This window comes from Rhipicephalus microplus, chromosome 2 (assembly GCF_043290135.1).
Source record: "Rhipicephalus microplus isolate Deutch F79 chromosome 2, USDA_Rmic, whole genome shotgun sequence".
Classification (NCBI taxonomy): Eukaryota; Metazoa; Arthropoda; class Arachnida; order Ixodida; family Ixodidae; genus Rhipicephalus; species Rhipicephalus microplus.
In genome coordinates this window covers 141,518,754-141,542,960 of record NC_134701.1, presented here as the reverse complement: position 1 = coordinate 141,542,960, position 24,207 = coordinate 141,518,754, and the positions used below count along the sequence as shown (strand labels likewise).

The following is a 24,207-nucleotide window of genomic DNA, read 5'->3' as shown; positions in this document are numbered from 1 at the left end:
ACGCCGCGCCGCAAGCTTATCTGCCCAGTCCCTTTTGTATCCAACTACAGCAAAAGGATGCAAGAATGTGTGGCTGACACAGCTGCGTTCGCTTGTACTTAAATGCATTAGATGGTAGTGTGCGGTCCACAGGACAACCGAAGGCCTTAGTGCACCACCGATGGCTCTGGTTAGTATCGACTCAATTTGAACCTATCACGTAGGCTGTTCAATGGAGACGAATTCGTCATTGAGATAGGCACTGATGTACTCGATGGTTAGTACAGTTAGTTCATACGTGCAAGCAGTGCATGTCCGACCAGCAACACAAGCTTACAACATTTTTCTTCAGTTGACGTGCCTTGCGTTCGACGAAATGCTTGCACAACGCACTTTTCTGTTTCAATACACTGCCTAACATTTCGTACGTCATGGAAAAAAAAAACAAATCTCAAATATTTCGTCGACATATTAGCTAAGCAAGACGGCGAGCGAAAATTCCGCCGCAGCGAATAAAAAAAAAGGCAGCATATCCACGGAGTGAATGATGGAGAGTGGGGCGAAGAATTCGTCCGTCCATTCGTTCTTGCTTCCGTCCGTCCATGCGTCCGTCAGTGTGACCGTCCATGCGTCCATCAGCCCGTCCGTGCGTGTGTCTGTTCGTGCGTCCGTCCCTGCATTCGTCCATGCAGCCGCCCCTGCGTCCGTTCATGCGTCCATCCACGCATCTGTCTACGTGTCCGTTCGTCCATCTATTCAACACTCCAAGTACCACCATCTCGCATCTTTTCATCATATATTCCCCATATAGAAGCACCGCCATCCAGCGGACATTCCACGGACTAAACGAGAGGTGGCACACGCACACTTTCTTACGGCTTGCGCTTCGGGTCCACTTCCCACCTTCAACCACCTCGAGTTCATGGTATATACTAGTTCACTGTATTCATGGCACTGCGGCCGAACGCTCGCTAAACCTTTCGAAAACGAAGGAGGTTACGCCCAGCAAGTATGACGTAGCAAACTTTTTCAGTCAGATAGTGCTCAATGTACATGCCAATGGCTGCTATTGGGAAATGAGAGGCGGACAATTCGGCTTTTACTTTCTTGCGGCTTGCGCTTCGTATCTGCTTCCCCCCTTTAACCCCCTCTAGTTCATTCATGGTATATACAAGTTCATTGTATTCATGCCACTGCGGCTCAATGCTCGCTAAACCTTTCTAAAGCTAAGAAGGTTACACCCAGCGAGTGTAACGTAGCAACCCTTTCTTGTCAGATAGTGCTCAATGTACATGCCATTGGCTACTGATGGTGATCGCAGCTTGCGCGTTAACTAAAAGCCGAATGCGCCTGTCTCTCATTTCCCATTAGCAGCCATTGACATGTACATTGAGCACTATTTTTTATTGTTCAACAACTCACAGAAGAAGTCTCTCAACGGCACCACTTTGGAGGTCAAAATGTTATACTTGTTACATACGACGGGAGGGGGGGGGGGGGGGAGTTTCATATATGCAGTTATGTCTACCTTATGGTACCCAATTAAATCTTTCCCGCCGCTCTGGTCTAGTGGCAAAGGTACTCGGCTGCTGACCCGCAGGTCACGGGATCGAATCCCGGCTACAGCGGCTGCATTTCCGATGAAGGCGGAAATGTTGTAGGCCCGTGTGCTCAGATTTGGTTGCACGTTAAAGGACCCCAGGTGGTCGAAGTTTCCGGAGCCCTCCACTACGGCGTCTCTCATAATCATACAGTGGTTTTGGGACGTTAAACTTCAAATATCAATCAACAAATCCAATAAAATCTTGTTATACCTGCCCACTAATAATTATTCCTTGTTCTTTCCTCCCTCCCCTTCATTCACTATGTATCCCAGCTTGATATTTAGAGATCATGCACTAACTAACCGATGGTGTAGCTAAAGGTCTAACATGTGGTCAACTAAAAAAATTGACATTAACCACAGGAAAAAAATAATATCGGAGGGAAGCTGTTCGCGAGCTAGTCTCTAATAACAATATTAATATCTGAAGTTAGGCGCCCCAAAACCACCATATGATTATGAGAGACGCCGTAGTGGAGGGCTGCGGAAATTTCGATCGTCTGGCGCTCTTTAACGTGCAATGACATCGCACAGCACCTCAACCGTTTCGCCTCCACCAAAATGCGACCGCCGGGATTCGAACCCGCTACCTTCGGGTCGGCAGCCGAGCACCGTACACCCATTGATCCACCACGGCAGACATAAGTCTGCAGTATGCGCCTGTGATCGCTCCGGAACACTGGCTAAGGGGCCGCAGATAGACACCCCACGCTTTGCGTCCTACAATAGACATACGGCCACGACACTGCAGTGGCTCGGCTCAACAGGGCAGGAAACTAGAAAACTGAACGAGACAGAAAGATAGTGAACGCAATATGGCACACTACTAGTTTCCTGGGAACGGAGCCATGACACATGGCGGTGTATGAGAAATACGAAAAAAAATAAAGTCAACTAGAAATTATAGTTACATAAATAGGAATGATAATCTATAGGCATTGAGGCACCAGGCGGACTGCGTTCACGCTGTTTTACACTATAGCTGTGTATCTCGCTCGGCTCGGCTTGTAGGCCCGTGTGCTCAGATTTGGGTGCACGTTAAAGAACCCCAGGTGGCCGAAATTTCCGGAACCCTGCACTACGGCGTCTTTCGTAATCATATGGTGGTTTTGGGACGTTAAACCCCACGAATCGAATCGCTCGGCTCGGCGGTCAAGTGTTTCTAAATAGTTCCCTTCTCTGAAGATCGCCTCCTTAGACGGACAATATGCGTAGCTAAGCGAAACGCGCGTTTCGCAACCATTAACTAAGGCGATCATTGCACTTCCACTTAGCGCTTGTAGAACAGGAATGAAAGAAATCAGTTTTAGAAGTTGACGTGTCGGCATGAAATGAGACACCGCGAAGCGACACGCCGCGATGAAGCAACCGGCATTGCTTTGTGTCGCATTTGGGAATCTGAGGACGATTACGGTTCATAGAAAGTCGGTTGCTTGAATGGATCAACAGTGATCGAACCAAAATTAACGCGAAACCTTCTTGCCGTGCTACGTTTGCCTCTTCCTGCGAAGGTTGTTTAACCACTGTTGATCCATTTGACGCTGTTGCGGTTCCAGCAAGCAAGATAAGTTGCAGCAACGAATCGAAGAAACTTCGCTTCTTGTTAACGACGGGCATGAGCAATGCGCGGCCAACTTTGACGTGACACCACGCCTTACCTGGTAGTGCAGTAACTGCGGCGCTTGGCAACTGAGTTTCCTGCGTGAATATATAATGTGGTCTCTGCGGTGGTACACAGATATTACGGCTTCTGGCTGCTGATAAGAAGGTCGCGGATTCCAACATTGCCACAGCGGTCGTATTTTAATGAAGGCGAAACGCTAAAGGCTCTTAAGTTTAGGTGCGCGATAAAGAGTCCCTGGTGGACGAAATTTACGCAGCTTCGCGCATTACAGCGTGCCTTCTGATCATATAGCTGTTTATTATTATTATTATTATTATTATTATTATTATTATTATTATTATTATTATTATTATTATTATTATTATTATTATTATTATTATTATTATTATTATGTGGACTATGCAGGCATCTTCGTCGATTAGAAATTATCGCAGCGCCCTGCTTCAAATCCTAAAGTGGTTTTAGGTCCCTTTCCCTCTGTTTCTTCTATAACGTTTGAAAACATTCCTCTTCTGGTTTAATTAATTAGTCTGTCTTTGTTCACTGCTGTTCAGGTGTACAACCCAACTTTTGAAAGTGATTGCTGCTGTGACTAAGGCAATGCCAGAATCAGCGCCAGTATTTTTCTATTTTACAAGATTTCAGAGCGCAGCTCTTATAGGTGCCATGAAAAAAAATGAAATGAAAAAAAAATTATAAGCATCGAATAGTTTTCAAATCCTGCTCATATGCGTGGCAGTCTAGTATTATACGCCAAAGTTGCGCTGGTGCTCGCAGCACACTTGAAAAAAAAAAGGCCTTGTACACCGTCATGTCGAGCAAAGAATCGCATTGAGTGATTTGACGTATAGCGCGGCAGATGAGTGAAATGGCAACCAGTCATCAGAGATTGCTTATTGCGCAAACTAGTGTGCTTCAATGTCTCCCGCATACTAAGTGACCAGCGATAATTCTTCATCGTCAACCGTGAACCACATGCAGCATCAACTTATCAACTTGGTGCCCATATAGATCTTAGGCGGGTACCACACTTATTCGCGCGGAAAGACCAGTAATTACATTGTGGGTGCTGTCCTATATCAGGAAAAGATATGTTTATGGCGTAGTAAATACATCGCGGAAAGCGAAAGCTTCGAACGCAGTAGGCCTTGCCCTAAAGAGACGCTGCGTTCAGAATTCCCATTAGGCAGTTATAATCATCGGTGAACATTTTTCGCAAACGTGATCTCAAATACTTATGCTACACAAAACTGTTCATACGCTAACGGCATGAACAGTGGTGTTTCTGTTGTCCTAAACTTTTCCTCTCTTTTCTTTTTTTTTCTTCTAAATGCTGGAAAGTTGACAGGACTGCTTGATCATCCCTCCTCAGTTTCTTCAACATTGTTTCAATGACGTAACTTACTTTCAGTTCCACTAAAGTAAATGCAGAAATCGAAGCGCGCACACCATGTAACTTAGCCGCTGAAGGACGCTGTACCGCAGACCTGAGATTCTGTTTTCGGACAAAAGGAGTTCTTACATTTAGCATCTATAGCATGCAGATGGGTAGGAGAAGCTTTCAAGCTGGATGAACTAGCATGGAAAGCTTATACTACTGGCGTATAGCATATGAAACAAGCCTGCAACACATGCACAGGATGTCAGATTTGTTACGGTGTGACGCATCAATTAAACCCCTTTTTTTTTTCATAGGTCCTTGTGACTTGAATCTTTCGATTGGTCTAAATTAACAAAACAGAAACATTGCAACTGAAACTGAGATTTTTCCGCGCAATCGTTTGAAGAGAGACAACGTGTAAAACATTTTCAGTCTTCGTTTCTAATAAACGATATTTACAATTAGAAGAACCACGTGAGTTCATTGACACCGCATAATTGTATGACGCACGAACGAATGGAAAGGCGAAAAATGCGCAGAGGCAGGTGAAATGGCTGGCTGAATTTTTTTGAAGGTTGTCTTGCCATATTGTATCATTTAAATCACGCCCCTGCTAAGCGAAGATGGTCCGCATGTCAGCGGACACCCAAAGAGACAGTTTTTTCCCCGCCAGTTTCCTGGTATGTCTGCTCTATCTAGAAAGTCCAAGTTTTCAACGCCGTGTCGCCGCTGTCTTTATAGCTTCCTGAATCATTCTTGCGTATTCAAAGCGTACTGGGGCAGTCCGTTCGGTCGCTTTATGACTGTTTCCTGATAACCTAATATTCCGACGCGTTAAGGAAGCTACATACTCTGAGAGTTACTGGACATTTATGCTACTTTTATGCTACCCAAAGGCAGTATATACAGTAACTCTACTACATACGGGTCAACAGCGCCCTCTGGGATCGCACGCACTCCAAGATAAAAATAAAGAAAAGAAGCGAATGAGACTAAACAATAAAATTAAAGTATCGCAAACGACGCGCACCCGCCTGTCTGTCGTCCTGAAAACACAGATTCTAGAAGGTCATCTCTACTCCCGTTATTGACGCCGCGGCAGATATACTTGAAGCTTTGTCGTCTGTGCGCCGTTTGTCCGGCTATGCCTGAAATGCACGCTCCATTGTTTGACCCGCATTCGAGGACAGAACGGGTCACCGTTCTCTTGCAAGTTTAAGAGCACCACTGCACATGTGCACTGCATGGAAGCAGCGTGTCCCGCCGAGCACCGCAGCGCCACTCCATATTTTATCCTCTTAGCCGCCATTTGGGCGCTCATTTTTCTTCTATCACAGTGTTTGTCCAGCCCCCCGTCTTCTATGGTGAACTGCCGGCATCGAATACGTAGCAGACGCAAACAAACCTGCATACGCTGAGTACATTTTAACGCTCCTAGCTGTACGCTTTATGGCGCATAGTTCGCTGCTGGCTGCATTTAGAGGAGACCCTTACTTAGCCCGGTGGGCGGCTGGAAAGATGCCTCGTTTCCTTGAAAACGATTCGGGGTTTCCCGCCCGCCCTCCCCGTCGCGTCTGGTCGGGAAGTGCATGTGTGCACCAACTCTGTCGGGACCCCCGCCATCGCGTCTATATACGCCCACTGGCGTTCGCCAGAACATTGCAAAACGATGTCCACGCGACGGCAACGTATATACTCTGTCGTCGTTTCTATTTTCTTCCCTACGTTCATCCACTTCATGCTGAGAAAAAAAGATTTTTTTTTATGGTTCACTACGCACACCACTTGGAACACGTAGCCGAAAATCGAGGCATCGGAAGCCGCAACATTGGCTTAATTTCGCTGGCATGTAACTACTGTGACGTCGCCGGGGAAATTACTCTACTAAAACATCTACTGTAATTTGTCCGCATATAGATGGAACCGCCGGTCATTCAGAAGAGTGAGACCTTGTAAACTGTAGCATGGAGATGCCGACCCGTAATGAATGCTGCATTTATGGAAAACCTATGGGAACTATATATATATATATATATATATATATATATATATATATATATATATATATATATATATATATATATATATATATATATAAGGGAAAGAACTCTATACCAAAGGGCTCGTTTTTCCGTGTTTTGACACAATATTAATGAGATCTAACAGACAATAATGCCAAGGAGTGCATAGGAGAAGTTATTAGAACCAATGTAATGTAAATAATAAGAAAAGTGGGTGACAAAATAACTTGCCGTGAACAGGAATCAAACCTACGACCTTCGAATATTGCGCTCGATGCTCTACCACTGAGCTATCACGGCGGCTATACCACCAGCCACTTTATTGGGTTTATATATGAATAACTTCCCCTATACATTTCTTGGCATGATTGTCTGTTAGATCTCGTATATATATATATATATATATATATATATATATATATATATATATATATATATATATATATATATATATATATATATATATATATATATATATATATATTGCTTGTAAGGCTTGTAAATGGGGGGTGTTCTTATTTGTGTATGCTATAGGTACGTGTACATACACAAAAACGCAAGAGGAAGGAAGCAAGACAAATATTAATCGCGTGAGCAGGATAGAAAAAATGACTAAATAAAAAAAGGCTATGCGGGCAGAATAACGTCGCGAGTACACAAGGCTTGCCACACCATGTACGTCATGCACTCAGCTGCGTGTTCGAGAAGAGAGGCATGAATGAAATGGCGGAGGCAATCAACATCAACGAAAAGCGGGAGCTCATGTTGGTAATATAATACTCTAATATTATTACAATCACTTCTTATATTAATATTATACTATTATATTATATTACTATATTTTGTCAATCCATTATATTCATTGCCCTTTGAAATAAATAAAATTTCTCTTTGAAAAACGGGTGCACACTCAATAAATGAAGAAAACAGGTCATTACCTCTACAATTGGTGACCGTACACACATACACGTGTGGCGAGCGCTGATTATCGCACTTATCACAAACCCGCACGACCAGCGGCGAAGCTATGCCATGGCTACGGTTTCAGCACGTCTCGCGAGAAGGAGTGTGCATTGGTAGCCTTGTTGTTGTCAATTTTTATTCTTGCTCCCTCGCTTTCTTAACCATACCTACATACCAGCCCCCTAACGAGCACACGCTCCGACCACCGCTCAGACTTGTCGGAAGGTAAGCCATGCCCAGAAGCAAGGTGCGCCCGCAATCAATCACGGCTCTCGTTAAGAACCGCCACCCATTTACAGGGCGTATATATTACGGTCGCTTTCGGCCGACGCTTCCAAGCCGGCATGTTGCACTGTGATTTAGGGGGAGGTCACGGGTGCGGTCACCGCTATCCCGTGTCGGTGCGAGGTGGTCAGTTTGAATGTTACATACACTCTCGTAACGGGTATCGATGCGAAGGGGGATCAGAATATGCATACATAGGCAGAAATGGGGTCATACTCTTCGATAATAATCAATTGTTAATTTATTGAGGAACAAAACGAGGACTTTGGTGTACTTTCGCCTATGAAAAGACCCAGTGCTGATGAGAAGAGTGGAGTGAAATAAATGACATGATGCAAACGTTGCGAAGTCATCGTTGTACTTTCGTTACGTACGAGAATGCACGTGCACGCATGACAAACAAGGAGTTTCACAAGACGAAATGAATCACGTACATGACTTTATATCAAGTGCCAACAATGTGATGTAAACAGATCTTCGCTCAATGCTTCGAAAAAAAGCGATTTCCACAGTCACACGGGATGTGCCGGATTTCCTAACTCTGAAAAGCTGCACCGCTTGAGAGAGAGTAGAGTTAAAACGTATTTGAAAACTATATTTGAGCAATATAACGATGGACCACTTGAAACTGTGTTTTTTCTAACTAAAATTTTCTTGTGGAATTATTTGTAACAAAAAAGTAGACCTAATGCCTCGTTTTTTCGATGTATCGATAAACATAAGGCAATAGACATTATTCCCAAAAACGATGAATATTCTAAATGGTGCATTACGAAGCATATACAGTACAGCTACTCGGAATGAGGGATGCTGTACTTGAAGAATCAGATACACGTTAACTTCATCTAATGTCTAGAATGTCATATAAAGTATATTATTGAAGGTTATTACGTGTGTTAGCATGCAGAGAAGGGATAGATAGTGCGTGACGTACCCAAATATAGGAAAAACCTGAACATTAACTGTTAGTCACTGGTGCATTCAGTACACGAGGGTCATATAGGCCTTGAAGCACTCCATCTGCGTATATGGGATGCTGTCAAACCGAGTATAGACAGACGTGTGCGAAATTCAACACGTTCAGCGATGCCACTCGTGCACAAGGCACTCTTCTTCCGAGTATGCATTTCACTTTGTCGCAATGCCCATAACCCCTACAACATGTTTATTATCCCACTCTCTTTATATCTTCATTCTTTTTTCTTTTTCTCTAGAGGCATAACCTACTTCCATTGCCCTGAATGTTGTTATTAATAATATTCAGGAGAAATTGGAATTCCAGTAACTTGTGGCTGCACTTCACAGGTTGATCTTTAATCACATATCAGTTCCAGCGACGCACAGTCTGCATTTGATACCCCTCACACACGTACTTGAAAGAGTTCAGAGGAAGCCTATAAGGGCCTGTACACGCGCTACCACGTCACGTGCGGCAATCGTGCCGCCACATGGGGCACACCTGCCACACGCAAGTTGAGGGCGAACGAGCGTCGCCGATTCGCTCTCTTGTTCTGAGCTTACGTGCGGCAAGTGTTCCACCACCTGCGGTGCGGCTGTGTGGGTAGCACGTGTGCAGGCCCTAAAGTAAACTAGCAAAGAAAGTAACTGTGTGAAGGACACAGCCGTGTTAGCAAGGCTAACTAACATATAAGCGCCGCCGGTAACCAAGTATAGAAAGTTGCAAAAGCCTGAGCAGTCGGCAAAATATATTCGGCATGCTTGTAAGCAGGCTTTGTAAAATAACTTGGAGGCATGGTCGTAGTTACATGCCTAAAACCAACAATCGATCCTCTTTGAACAGATTAAATGGTAAAGAGAAAGTCAACAACAACAAAAAATGTAACTGTGTTGGACACGCTGACAATATTTATATCCAAGCTCGAGCGTTAAGCTAAGAACCAAAAACCTGCTTACCAGGCAGAATATATTGGGCACAGTTATCTCTAGTGAAGTATAATAACGCGGTGGTGTGGTTGGAGTTGTACGCTGAATGCAGGTTGAAAGTCATTCCTGCAAGACGTCTCGCATGCACCGATAGCGACAACAAAATGCAATGTGCTTCTCGCGGCATGATGAATAATGACCAACTACGCATGCGCATACCAAGGCTGCCCACAATCAGTTTTGCATATCAGATACTTACGTCCGCTTACGTAAACATATGTTGTTGGCTTTTGTATAATATGTTTATTTTATTATGTTGTTTTTTGTTTGTGGCTTTGCGTATCCAGGCATCCTACGAGGCCAGAGACTTGTAGTGAATGGAATGCGACGTATATACCGGTTTCAAAGCACCCACTGGTATTGACTCACAAATACCTCGCTTTATGGACGCGTAAAGCGGGTTCAGTGTGACATAAGCATTTTCAAAGCCTCCTTTGAGTCCGCGCAGGCATTAGCCGTTTATTTTTCATACCACTGAGCTTCAGCAAGATTAAAGCGAATGGCCTGATAAATGATGCGGAAATGCTCTATCACCGTCCAAATAGGATGAGATACGAGAGTCGCTCAGGGACCTGCATGACAGCGTACTCGCCGAGTATGCACAATTGTGAATCATGGTGTCGTTGGTGAGACTTTCTCTGCGTAAGCTCTTTATAAGCAATGTCAGCCTCCGTATGATATACACAGCCGGTTCATCGGATAGTGTACTCAAGGGGAACCCTTCTTCATTCATTCAAGCCACGTGCAAGTGAAAGCATAAGCGCAGTGATATCCTCGAATGTTGCATCCTAAATCGGCTGGGCCATGGTCAAATACGCGAATCACGAGACGGGATATCCTAGGGAATTCTTTTTTCAATTTCCGATGCCTTGGGTCGTTACGACCATGGACAAAGGAACAAGGGGAGAAGGTGAGGAAAGCGAGAAAAAAAGACAAAAAATTGAGGGTAGGGCTTGGGGCAATGGGGGCAAGCGACAACATTGGCAGTTTCACATTTGCCAGAAATTTGCCAGACTACATGTATCGACATGCGGCGAGGCAACTATGACCAAAATGCTGAGCGTAAAAAGGAGCTTGCGATAATAACCGTAAGTCTTACCGTGTCAGCCTCTCGCTCTGTATCATCAATCCAAACACTAAACATGTTTCTTTTTTTTTAATTAGGGGGTCTTTGGCCGCTTTTCAGCGTTGATGGAGTTATTGTTTATAAAGGAGCATTGAACATTTACTGAATAGGAATGTAGATATGGCGTGTAAAAAAGAGAGATCTTTCGACATCAACTCGCCCAACATCCAACAACATTTTAATCAGCTGTCCCAGTTATCATATCACATAATAAATGTGAAATGCTGTGATATGGGCCAAATATGTTTCGATCACCCTAACACCCTCAGCTTCTAAGTGATTTTTTTTAGTTCAAATATTACCCTTTAAAGGCAATTCGGGGAAGGAAAACACTTTTACACTTGAACTTTTGCAAATTATGTTAATGCAAAATTGTGTTTTCTTTGCTTGAAACCACTTTAATGGTGCACAGTGTGTGGTCGTTTCTTCGCATGAACAGCTTCAATTTTCTGATTTGATATAACCATCTAACACGACTGAATAAGAAGGTAATTATTTAGCATTCATAATTCCTGTCCCAAATGGTGACTTTAACCATCTTAAAAGGCCTAAAGCAATGTTGAAGGCAGTGAACAAATATTGCATTGTCCTGATTTTCACCAATTTAAGCCACTCTTATTAAACCAACTGGTGTACTTTAACGATACTGAGTGTTCTATTTTCCATGCACTGTTTCGTATGCTTTCTTTGAGAAAATGTGTTCGACTTTCACTCAAGGGCTAAGGAGTAGCCGGCGCTATACTTGTGCACCAACATCTCCTTATATATCACATCAATGAACAATATTTCTGCAAATACATCTATAAATTTGGTAACTGGACGTAACTTGTGCTTTAACAAATCAATGCCGCAACAGACCGATACTGCAAGGGACGTTTATGAAGGAAAAAAAAAGCCATTAGCCTACGCTTTAGCACGAAGCTATGAAGGAAGCCCCACAGCTTTCTCAGACATGCCGCTTCCAATAGTTGAAGAACTCCTCGTTCGAGTCAGATATTTTTTAATTTTTATCAAAACGGCGAGAAAGGAATCAACTTTAACCATTTGGGATGATAATGCGCACACGCATTAGAAAGGTCTGTTATTTATTTTTTTACGACTCAGGCAACGCATTATACATGTATAGCGAAATAGAACACCACCAGCAAGTGCCAGTGTACACAGCGAAATGAGATTCATAGAGGAGAAACATCAAAGTAGACTGCAAATTTACGGCGCAGCCTGACTTTCATTGAATTTCCGTGATACTGATCTCCGCTGTAAAACTTAAAAAGCTACTTTTTGGAGCTTTTATTCGTGTTTACTCCTTCATTTGTACGCATATACGGGAAACTGTGTTCATAGAAACTTTCCGCTCGCCAAGTAGCATGAGAAAAGAAAGCGAATTTTTATTTACTTTCGTTTTGTTTCAGTGGCCAGCCATGACGTTTCTACAGTAACTTTGTCCGTGCGACACCTCTACATGGAAAACCATTAGCTGTTTCAATCACGTAACGTAATAATATCTGTGGCTTTACGTCCCAAAAATCACGATATGATTACGAGGGACGACGCGTAGTAGAGCGCTCCGGAAACTTTGGCTATCTGATGTTGTTCGACGTGCACTCGCTTCTCATAGCACACGGGCTTCTGGCATATTGCCTCCATCGAAATGTGCCCGCCGTGGCAAGGATCGAACGTGCGAACTTCTTCAATCGTGAATTTCGTGTACAACTCGGTCGACATCCGTTACAGGCACACCACATCGTGGCCCGAATCCTACGGAACCGGTATTACGATATGCCGGCGAGAGAAATCAACTTCGCTACGCCCCGATGTGGGAGTAACAGTGTGAATCGGGTTATACACCGCTTTCCGCACAACGTATAGGGAATGCTGCACCCGAGTCGCGCGCCTCCCTCTGCGGAGAAGTGCTTGGCTTCACGCGATCTGTCGTAGCGTTCAATCACACGCTCAAACGGGGGGCGTCGCACTGGATATGCGCCGTTACGGAGCAGAGCGCTTAAACGAAAGCGCGCACTTGACAATCGTGCCGCCTTGCCAGAAAAGAACGCGAAGGCATCCGGGCGTCGCTTCTCTCACTGTAGAGACACTATACGAAATGACGCATGAACCACGCCAAGTAAGTGACCTCCGAGTTATACTGGTTTCTAGCTAACCGCCCCTCGCGCATGGAAGTCCTTCCGCCGCACTTCTGGGGCATCGCTGGACCGGATTTCATCGCGGGCCGACGAAAGCGAAACAATAGGCGGCGAGAGGAAATCGCGATGGCGAATCTGAATCGTCGAAGGCAGCTGACACTCTGACGGGTCACGAGCGCTTTAACCGCAGCTTTTGTTACAATGTGTACGCACTTCAATGTGTACGTGTGTGTTTACACATGCGGTCGGAAGCGTGCGCCCATATGCACTGGATACCCTCCGTCGTGCGTCATTGTCGTGCGTTTCGAGAAACGCGGAAGTGAAATGTGAGGACCCTCGCTTTTGATAGACATTGGGGTTGGCATAACGGACGGGTGCCGGAAATGTAAAGACCTGTTCATGTATAGTCTTAGCCCAACGACAACTAAGCCGGGATAAGTGTTCAAGCGAGGAACGCACGAATTAAAGAAAAAATGAAGTTTACAGTAGGTGTGTAAAGTTTAACGGCAAAGTTTGTTGATTTTAGGGTCTTAACGTGGTAGCTGTGCTCGACGACATCGTATCTTGACATAAAAGCGAAGGCTAATCAGAGGCTTCCGCACATTCGTGTTGGTTAACAAGTATACTACAGCTTACCGCCGATATCGGTTTACTCTGGCACACATAGCTCACGCGTTTAGAAAATCTCATACGTAAAAAAATGTGAATGGGAGTAACGTTATACGATCTTTTGGTGTACACTTTGGTGCCGTATTACGAGCATAATTTTTGTGGAGAGCTAAGCAGCGTGTTCTCGCCCACGCACAGACCACACTGCGTCATGAACCCGAACCCGATCTTTCCCATGGAAAACCCGCGTGCTGAAAAAGTGGCGCTGTCTGAGAAATGGAAAGAAAGGAAAGCCGTCCTTGCCCAGTGAACAGTACCTGCATGTTACCCAAGACTCTCCGCAACTGTTCGAATCTCGCACTTAATATTGGTGAATTTTCTTCAGCAACGTAATTAGGAAAATTATGAATAAACCTGAGTACCATTATGCATGTTAGTAGGTATCAGCTTCGGTGCTGTAGCTTCCATATTGCAGTCAAGAAAATTTGTCACCAAGCATAGTGTGACGCTTCCCCCCCCCCCTCTCCCGCCTTCTTCGCTGGCGGGCCTATGCCTCGTCTTTTTATATTTCACTTGTTTTCTTTTTATTTGTCTCCTATTTATTTCTCTTTTTGGCCCTTTCTCTTTCTCTGTTTAATGCTCCTTTGTTTCTATATTTTCTCTAGACTTCATTATTTCTTTCTCTTCCTGTCCTAATCCTTGTCTTTCTATCTCTTTTTGTAATTGTTTCTATCTTTTGCATTTCTTAGAACTTTCTTTGTCTCGCGTTCTATTCTTTTACGTCTGCATTCCCTTCAGTTCTGTCGATATTTATGTTCTCTCTTATTCCATATATTACCTTATTTCGCTGTATTTTCATTTTTCTATTTCTTTTAATCCTATTGCTGTTCTTTTTTAATGTATTAGTTTTTGTTGAACTCTCTGATCTGCTGCGCTTGGTAGCGGGGCTTGCCCAAATACTGTGGCGCATATCCCAACCAAGCTTTTATTTTACTTTTACTGCGTTGGACCGATTACGGGGCCAAGCGTGCTTCGCTGTTGAAGTTTCACTAGAGATAGTTCGGTAACACGACTCGAGCCGGATTCGCAACGCGCTGTAACGTTGCAACAGACCGCAACGTTGGCTTGACGGACGTGTCACAAGCGTTGAAAACGCATTTGCTTCTAAACCGGGCACCAAGAAGTCAGATATAGTCAAGGGTATAAGCCTTTTCTTCAATTTTTCACGTCCCGAGAAACAAAAGAACAAATTCGTCAGATCGCTCTCGCTTTGTTCTCTCGTTCCCGCCGAATCTCGAGCTGGCATGTGCGTGCACGAATGCATTGCACGCGGGACGCCCCGTTAGCGATGGCGTAATACTCTCATCGCGAAATCAGCGTGCCCTGCCGAAACAATTAGCAACAAACAAAAACAAGTTAAACACAGAGCGGCCAACGAAGGCACGCGTATACACGGGGGCAAGGGAAGAGAGAACTTTTTGCGGAAGTACCACACGTCGCGGGACGAAGTTCGTTAGTGCGCGCGAAAATGGGACGTTTCTTTCTCTCTCTTTCCTTCGCGTGTGAATTATTCTCTCCACGGGCTGATGTAATTTCTGCGTCTTCGTTCGTTTGTTTGTACATTCCCTACCCGTCAAACGAAGCCACGCGACGCACGACGACGTTTCGGCATTTACTTCTTATCCGTCGCCTTCGCTGTCGCTCGTCAACGACGTCCGTCGACGTCTCTGTCGCGTTATGTGGGACACCACGTGACTGAGCTTTCGAGTTCGTGTGCATCACTCTGGTCCCCCGTAGCGCCACGTCACCGTTTCGGGTGTCGTTAATGTTTTTCTTGTTATATTATCGTTTCTGTCTGATCGTCGCCACTTCTTCCTGCATTTACTATCCTGTACACCTTTAACACGCGCGAATGCGAAAAGCGACGATTAAATGGGCTAATACGCTTGTACAAAGTCATTGGGGTGCGCTTGCAGATAACGATGCGTAATTGACCGCCTGGTTGACGTCTGCGCGCACTTACTACGTTACGACATACTGCGCGTATGCTGTAATTTACGATGACAGAAGCTTCGTTTTTGCGGCACCAGAGCAATGATTAAATGTTTGCGCGGAATTTAGAGTTGCAGGTGTTTTGAAGTGTTGCCGCATTCCATACACGGCGAAGTTTTTTTTTTTGCAGGAGAATTGTGTGCCCTATAAATCAATTACGCTCCATTACTTCATATCGTCACTTATAATATGCTCGCACAGTGTTTAGGATTAATTGCTTCCCTTCGAGAAAACAGCTTCAGCAAAGGCGCAAAGGGGGAAAGACAAGGAAACAGCGTTTGGTTTTTTTTTTCTCGTTTGTTTCATAGCCGCAGCACTGTTTTCCAGAGTTCGAGTAAATATCATCGAACAAACTAACTTACATGTCCTGTTTACTCAGTAGCGAATAGTAGAAAACGTATTTTATTGCCTTGAACGAATTGAACATCCAAGGGACTTGGTAGCTTTGCATAGCATTGGGATACAGAAAGCAACTGCCTTCATTAGGTTGCACATTAAAGCACCTGTATTCGAGTCCATTCAGGCACTAAAAGCTATGGCGGCTCTGTTACAACATCTTGTTCGAAAAAGAGCGCTTATCCTGTCGTTCCCGTCCCTCCTTGGAGGAAAGTAAATCACGAAAGCGGGCAAAAGAAGTATATGCGCTCCTTTCCTACACCTCGTTTATATAATATAAAACAGAACAGTTTACTTTTGCACACCCGGCGGTATAAGTTACGTCGATATAAGTGCGCGCCATTGTATGTTTCACCCTTGCGTTGAATGGCGCGCTATACCGCGAGTGCCCATAACACGCGCTGACTTAAGACCCAGCATTTCTGCTTGTAGTTTCATTTTTCGTTCTTTGCACTTAACAAGGAAGCGATGAGTTCCACTCCACGACGCGTGGTTGAAAACTGGCTCAAAATCGTGCTCACATATGGGAACCCGCTGCGACACCGTCGTTCGAGGCAGTGGGACAGGCCCTCATTTGGGTGGCAGATTGACCACATTCGCTTTGTTCAACCGAAGAAAAAGAGTGACCGGCACACTTCTTCCTGACGCCCGATGGGAGGCGGCCCCGTCATCGCGAATACGCAACGCACTTTTCCTACGGTGGTCGGAAAAGGAAGCGGTTGTGACAGGCGTAGACACGATAGCACAGGCAGCGCTATACGGACTCGCAGATATATGGGCACGCACGCGCGCGCACTACCACAAACGCAGTGAGTTAGTTGGGCACACATCCACTTTCCACACCATTGTTAGGCAGTCAGCGCTGTCGGTGGAATGCCGCGCGCGCGCACGCGCGTGCATGAGACGAGATTTTCGCACGCCGCGCGAATGCAGATGGGGCGCCTAGTTTCGTGACACGCGCTCCTCCTCCAGAGAGTATTCAATATAGTCAGACCACATTGCTGCGTGATACATTGCGGACGCTGGATGTACACACGATGCATGTCCCGGCGCGCCGTCTGTGGTGGACGCGCTCCGCACGGTGCAGATGTCAGAATGTGAGGTGCGCGAATGAGTCGTTATGATATACACTCTCTCTGAGATAACTTCGTGTTGTGAATGGTGTGTAGAAAAAGTTGGTTGCAGGTGCAGCGCGTAATGTGATTCGAAATGCCAGGAAAGTACACCTGCTTTGGGTCGACTTCCGGTTTGTGCGACGGATCTGGTAACGTCGTGTCAAGTGTATAATTGCGTACAGTTGCTACAGGTGGCCGTGAATTTCGCGGCTTCGATAAAATATTCCGGGGCAGTTGTGATGGGCGGTGAATTCCCGCATTGATGCTCTCCTATTGCGTCGTAGTTAAAAGCAGCTGGTGATTCAATTACCAGGCAGGTAAGCTACAAGAACATGAATCATATGGAGACGTCGGATTCATGTTTCCGATCTTTAAACTATCGACGAACACACATATATTAAGCTATCTACGATGTTTAAGCTATCCACGACCTTTAAACTATATCTGTTGAATATTGCGTGAACGACAACGAGCACCACTATCATCAGTAGGAGAAGGGCTTTGCGAATAAAGAAGAGGTCGACGGGTGGGCTTCGTCATGGGTATGGCGGCTTGTCCTTTTCTCCACAACATTTTGGTGCCGAAACCCAGAAGGAAGAACCATCGGAGGTGAGACGGAGCGCACTTCGCGAAATTCTACCGCAGTCGTAGCCTCAAGGACTTGTGTGAAGCCGCCGTGGGTAAAGCTGACGTGCCAGGCCTAACCCTACTCGTAATTCGGATCGCGGAGGACGACATCTCGACGATTCCTGTATCTTAGTTCTGCGAACCTTCTGCGATAGATGCCGTGTTGACTCCGACATCGCCTCGTGACATGGCCGGCCAGTGATTCCTCTCGTTTCCTACACTGAATAACCGGATCATGAAGGCCCTCTACGAAAGGCGGAGTCAAACACGCAAGGCCGTCACGCAGGTCATCGCAGATGTTGAACGTCTTCGACAACTGGATCGCCCACCAATATGTGAGTTGCGCAACATTCACCGAATTTCGACTATACAGCACGAGCTTCTCAGGGGAATCAATGAAGAGATTCAAAACACAGTTGACACTGATCATTTGGAAGCAGAGATGAAGGAAGCTGACGTTTAAGAGCACAAGATTATTCTAGCAAGGGTCAGAGCAGAATATAAGATTGCAGATACGTTAAAGGCTCAGCAACCGCAATTAGACAATACTACAACGTATGAGAACGGATGCACAAAAGCAAGTACTCTCTCCGATAATGTTACCACAATCTAACAATTACGTCTTCAACGGCCATCTTGTCCCACAGAACTTGGATGAGTGTACCACAGGACAAAGAGGGGGACAAAATGGCAGCACACAAGCTAGAACTTCAACTACAGGGAAGACCTCTTCTACGCCGTTAGAGATCTCATCAACATGCTGTACCCATCAAGCTATTGACAAGAAGTCTACAACAACTGCAGTGTTCAAGGTAGAAAGCATTCCCGTGATTGAGAACGAAGAAGACTTTGTGGATCTAAAAAGTCATCCAGGAGATATTTAGATGCGCCCAAGCGTTCGTTAAAGCTGGCAAACTCAGATGTTACAAAGCCCTCACCACCCTGCGTTCAAGTGCCCGACGGAGAAAAAAGAACGTCAGTTAACAAAGCGAGAAGAAACAGAAGAAGGAAAGGAAAGGCCATGACGACACAAAAGCAAGCCTCTTGCATTGCCGAAAGCTTCAGCTCTTCGAGAAAGCTGCAAAAGCCAATATTCAAAGGAATGTGTATGGCACGTAATATTTCAGTGAATTAGCGAAATGCCCGCACAGTGTCACAGGGGCGAATGAGACGGACCAGACGAAGGCGGAGCCAGAAGGCTGAGGCTTACAAGGTAAATGCAGCAAGCCAGAAAAAGACACGAAAAAAACTTCCTCGGCGATAGCTTCACGAGATCCTGCTGGAGTAGTTATCTGCGAGCTTTCATGACAAGGAAATGTGGTCAATGAAAACACAGGTGCATCGATATCAACGCACTTAATAGCACGAACGTGGCACAAATGCCGAAAACACCGCTGGATGATCCAAGTGCAGATGAAGACCCAGATAACAATATACTAGGACTAACTTGGAACTCTTAGGCGTACTGTCTAACAATTGGTGTGCACTTGGAACCCGCATATACTGATATATGCCAGTGCAGACAAATGACATGGACAAGAGAAGGCACATTCAAGACAACACAGTGCTAACTTTCAATAACAGTTTATTACACACAGATCCCCCTAGTGTATGTGCTCCACTACGCCATACGTCACATGTGCATAGCTCTCACAACCATGAATTTTAACTATTTAGAACTATTCAGGAACACTATATCTGTGTACGGCAGCGCTCAAACACTTCTATCCCTCCTCTTCGGGCAGCTGCTCACACTGTGCGGAGAAGTCTTTGGACATCTACCACGTTGTGTGGGTCTGCTCGTGCATCCCTACTGTACCCCCTATACCCAACCATACCCGATAGGAGTTGGAGGTGACTTTGCTTGGCTGCTCTAACCTTCAGGTCCAAAAGGCCTTGGTTCGACGAGCCCAGGCAGTAGCCGACGCCAATGGGGTCCCGTATACTAGGGACCCCACCTACTCATTGTGGTTGCGGTCGTCTTATGAGGCGGTCGCTGCACACCTCCTTTTTTTGAAAGACGATAGCCTTTCTTGGGGACCTTTGATGCAAAAATTTTGGTCTGTCTGTTTGTCCACCCTTAACGGTACCGGGCACTTTAAATGGCACCAGCGAATACCCCAAACGGCCGACCCCATCCTCAGCGCCCACCAATGTTGCTCAAGATTCAGCGTTCATACTTGTGCGAAAGTCAATTAATAAGCAATTTTCGCGCATATCTGTCGCACCATAACAACACGTATATATTCTGTATGTGCGTCTTTTACTAGAAAAGGCATACATAAGTTGTTCTAAGGACCGTAGCATTTATCACGCGGCGCTTACCATGCAACGCTTGCACTAAAAGGGTAGTGTTTCCAAAGCTTTGCTAAGATGACACGGTGGTGGCACCTACCCGTCGCCTGGTGTTCTACACCTTATCGCCTCTGAGACGGGCGCGCACGCCCGTCTCAGAGCCGCGCGCTTCGTTTTCCAAGATAACTGCCAGATATATTCATATCTCACGTGTGACGTGACTTGGTGCCTTCGCTGCACGCTCGAGTCACTCTAACGCAGCGCCTGCAGAATAATTTTCACAGCTTTTCTTGCGCAGAACATCAAATAAACGTTTTCTTCAATCTATCCGGACGCAAGACTATCGTCTTTCGACGACATTTGCAGATTAACATGCAGATACGGGGCCAATGTTTGTTAAATAAATGTTTTTACCACCCCCACTGGCCCGGTGGTATAACCGGAGCAAAATGTGACATACGGCGTTTCGCGCCGGCGACGTTACCGAGACAGCACCACGTCTGCGCCTCTTCTTGACGGAGGGACGCGGGGTGCGCTCAAACGCGGATGCATTATAGCAGCGCAGCGCGGCGCTAGCGAAACGGCCGCGAGCGTATCATGAGCGTGGCATGTAATGTTGTTGCATGACACGCATGTCATGATTATCATGTTTGGACGTTTCACTTACATTTGTCGTTGTTTCACGTCACGTAATATAAATATGGTATAAGTGAAGCTAGCGAAATGGCCGCGAGCGCATCATGAACGTGGAATGTAGTCATGTTGTTACATAGCACGCAACTTATGATTATCATGTTTGCACCAATCGCGTACTTTCGTCATGTTTTGATGTCCCAGAATACAAAATTTTGTCTATGTGAAACAAACGATACGGCCATGAACGCGTCATTCGTGTGGCATGTAGTCATGTTTTTACATGACACGCATGTCACGATTTTAATGTTATAGTCTGTCGCTTGTGTTCGCCATGCAGTCATGTCATACCATACCAGTTTTGCAACATATCTAGTGAATGAAACCACCACAAGTGCAGCCAGGCCATGACAAGTAAATCATGACATTCATGACATACATGTCATCATTTTCATGTTATGACTAGTCAATTATGTTCTTCATACCGTCATGGTATGCCATACCAAGTTTTGTATTGATACCATCATTGAAACGGCCAGGAGAGCTAAAAGTCGTAGGCAGCTAGATAGATAGATAGATAGATAGATAGATAGATAGATAGATAGATAGATAGATAGATAGATAGATAGATAGATAGATAGATAGATAGATAGATAGATAGATAGATAGATAGATAGATAGATAGATAGATAGATAGGCTTACAGTCGCCGAAGTTCGCTAAAAAATGCCTTGCATATAAAGAAGTCAGCGATTTACAGAACTGTGTGTACTCTGCGGTGGTAAAAGCGCAAGCATAACGGCTAATAGCAAATTCTTGTATTGTGTTTAAAACAAATTGCGAACATTTTAGAGTACTACATGCACACCACTAGGGGTGTGACATGCGCTATCCCGATTGCTGAGACAAACGGATCGTCAGTTAAGAACAAGTTGTGAATGCTTTAGAGCCTCATACGCACTCTACTAGTATGGCCGAGTGGTAAACTGTCAATCAACACACTCGAAATTGCTGGTTTGTTTAGAACAAATGTTCGAAAATTTTAGGTACAATGTACTGTACTATAAGAAAAGCAATAGGCTGTTCAGTTTCAAACACAGCAAACAGCATATGTGTTTAGAAGAACTGGTTAACGATTTAGAATACTAGGTACTCTACTATGGGAGAGCATAAAGCCCTCGTGGGCCTCACACTTCATGGGGCCTTGTCGCAGACAGTGCAGAGAAGCATTATATCTTTAAAAATCGTTTATGACGATTTAGTGTACTGGGTACTCTACTATGCGAGAGCATAAAGCCGTTTCGTTAGAGATGAACGACGCTGCATAAATTGCGCGTGGAGCAAGACGACGAACACTTTTCACTATCTCCTGGAAAGCTGAAACGAACCATACAGCGCGATGCTAAGCTGTATGATGTTGAATTTTAAAGAACAAGAATGTAATACGGCTAAATTAATACAATGTCCGCAAGATTCAGGCATCGTACTCGCATCTCCGCCATGTGGCACTGCATTAGCCGCACAACTGGTGCTTTCATTGCCCACTCGTAATAAGTGCAGTATCACTAAAAGTAACTCCCGCAACGCCAAATAAAGGGCAAGAACTCCGTTTAACACTGTGGATAGGATCCATTACGTCGCGGCGACCGGTCAAATGGCATCGGAAGTGCCACCTAGGGAGCGGGAAACGAAAGGGGCTGCGTTTCGCCGCCTCGTCCCAGCGGTGTTAGGAAACTGAAGAAGAGTCTAGTAACGTTGGGTATCACCACCCCTGTGATGGAAAGCGGTGCGGGCACTGAGTGAGAAGGTTAACTAGTCTAGGACAAGCGGTTTGCTACCGTACGCATGAGAACGGTACGGGGGAAGTTGAAAGACGGGAAGAAAATAATGGAGAGAGTGGAAAGAGGGAGGAAATTTCTACTTGTCATGATATAAACCAGAGTTGGGCAACCTTGTGAGGCGGGGGCGAAATCGCAGAAGCCATCATGAGCGTGGGCCGGACGGGAGAAAGAGAGGGGAGCGGGGGTAGGTGAGGAAATTTCGACGAATTGGCAAAAATAATGTGAGAAGAAAAAGTAATAATAACTGGAAAAAAAGTCACGTTTATTTTCAGCGCGCATACCTCAAAATTGTTATTTTATCGACATAAAGTAAAGCAAAAAACAAACAAACAAGGAGGACGTCCGAGCTTCGCCTTTGTCTGCAGGTCGCGATAGCGTGATCAGGCCTCGTTCGCATCGCCTCCTGAACGGCTAACCTGCTTCGCTTCTTGGTGCGTGCCTCATCTGTGCCGCTAGAAAACGATCGACTCTACGCGTTGCACTGGCCATTCCAAAGAGTCCTATAGAACGCCTATTTTTACAGTTAAGTGTAGTTGTTAAGTACAAACTAGAATAATTTGTTTTTGCGAATCAGTGATGAAACTTCGACTACTGGTCGCATCTTGGGTGGAGCCACAAACTTGATATGGGGGGGGGGGGGGCGGGCTATATCTTTTCTATCTAACAGTTCATCAGGACTTCAATAAATTTCCTGTCATGTCATGTTAGCGAAGGGCCTACTACGCATCCGTAAGGCATCACGTGAACCTACGCTTCTGATCGCGTCGTTGATGCTTGTGCAGCTTATGATGCTTATGTTTCTCTGAGTGTTTTGTAATAGGCGGCCCTTTAAAAGAGTCGCTACTTTGCGCAATTAACATGTTCTAACACATGGTGGAAACATACTCTTCTGGCACGCAATATTACATAAGTTAAGGGGATTACATCCACCACATGACATTCACATAGTGTTGTTTTCAGAAGCAGCTTCAAGCGATAGCGTGGTTCTGTGGTAAGCCACGTATACATAGCCCGTGTTCTATTCATATTTGAATAAAAATTGGGATTGCTCATTTGCTCTTTCCCGACTATTCGATCATGAAGAAGATGACTGATTGCTCTTTTCCTGACTGTTTGGTCATGAACAAGATGCTGATCTTTTGCGCACAACCAACGACGCCGACACAAAATTTTCTGCGAAACAAGCTGTTTAACGCTATTGCGTTAATGAAGTACACCTCCAATTCGACTTATGGGGCAGAAACTTTTAGAGGTGTTTGTCGCTTAGTCATGATGCGCTCAACGGTTATTTAGGAAGGGGTTGGGGGTTGTGACGTCCCACGGGGGCCAGCATAATACTGCCAAACGGGCTGCATGTGGCCCACGAGCCACAGTTCGCCGATTCCTGTTTTAAACAACCTATTTCTTACGGTGAAGCCCTTTGTGGGTCAAGACCCCAGTGGCTCGCGCGACTCCAAGTTCCCGCTGGATCCGCTGACGCTGCTCCTGCGGCTCTGGGCTGGTCAGCGCAGTCTTCCAGGATGAACGTGAAGGTGAAGGAATAGGGCGGTAACTCGGAGTTTGTGGACATTGC

The 24,207-nt window shown here is 45.3% G+C and overlaps 1 protein-coding gene and 1 non-coding gene across 3 annotated transcripts in view; both read right to left on the bottom strand.

Annotated features, from left to right (window-relative positions):
* Nucleotides 1–24,207, bottom strand: part of exp (expansion) — a 315,831-nt gene that overhangs the window by 246,711 nt on the left and 44,913 nt on the right. The window lies entirely within an intron of this gene.
* TRNAL-CAA (transfer RNA leucine (anticodon CAA)) lies at nt 6,837–6,908 on the bottom strand. The gene has a single exon. It is a non-coding gene; the product is annotated as a tRNA-Leu (tRNA).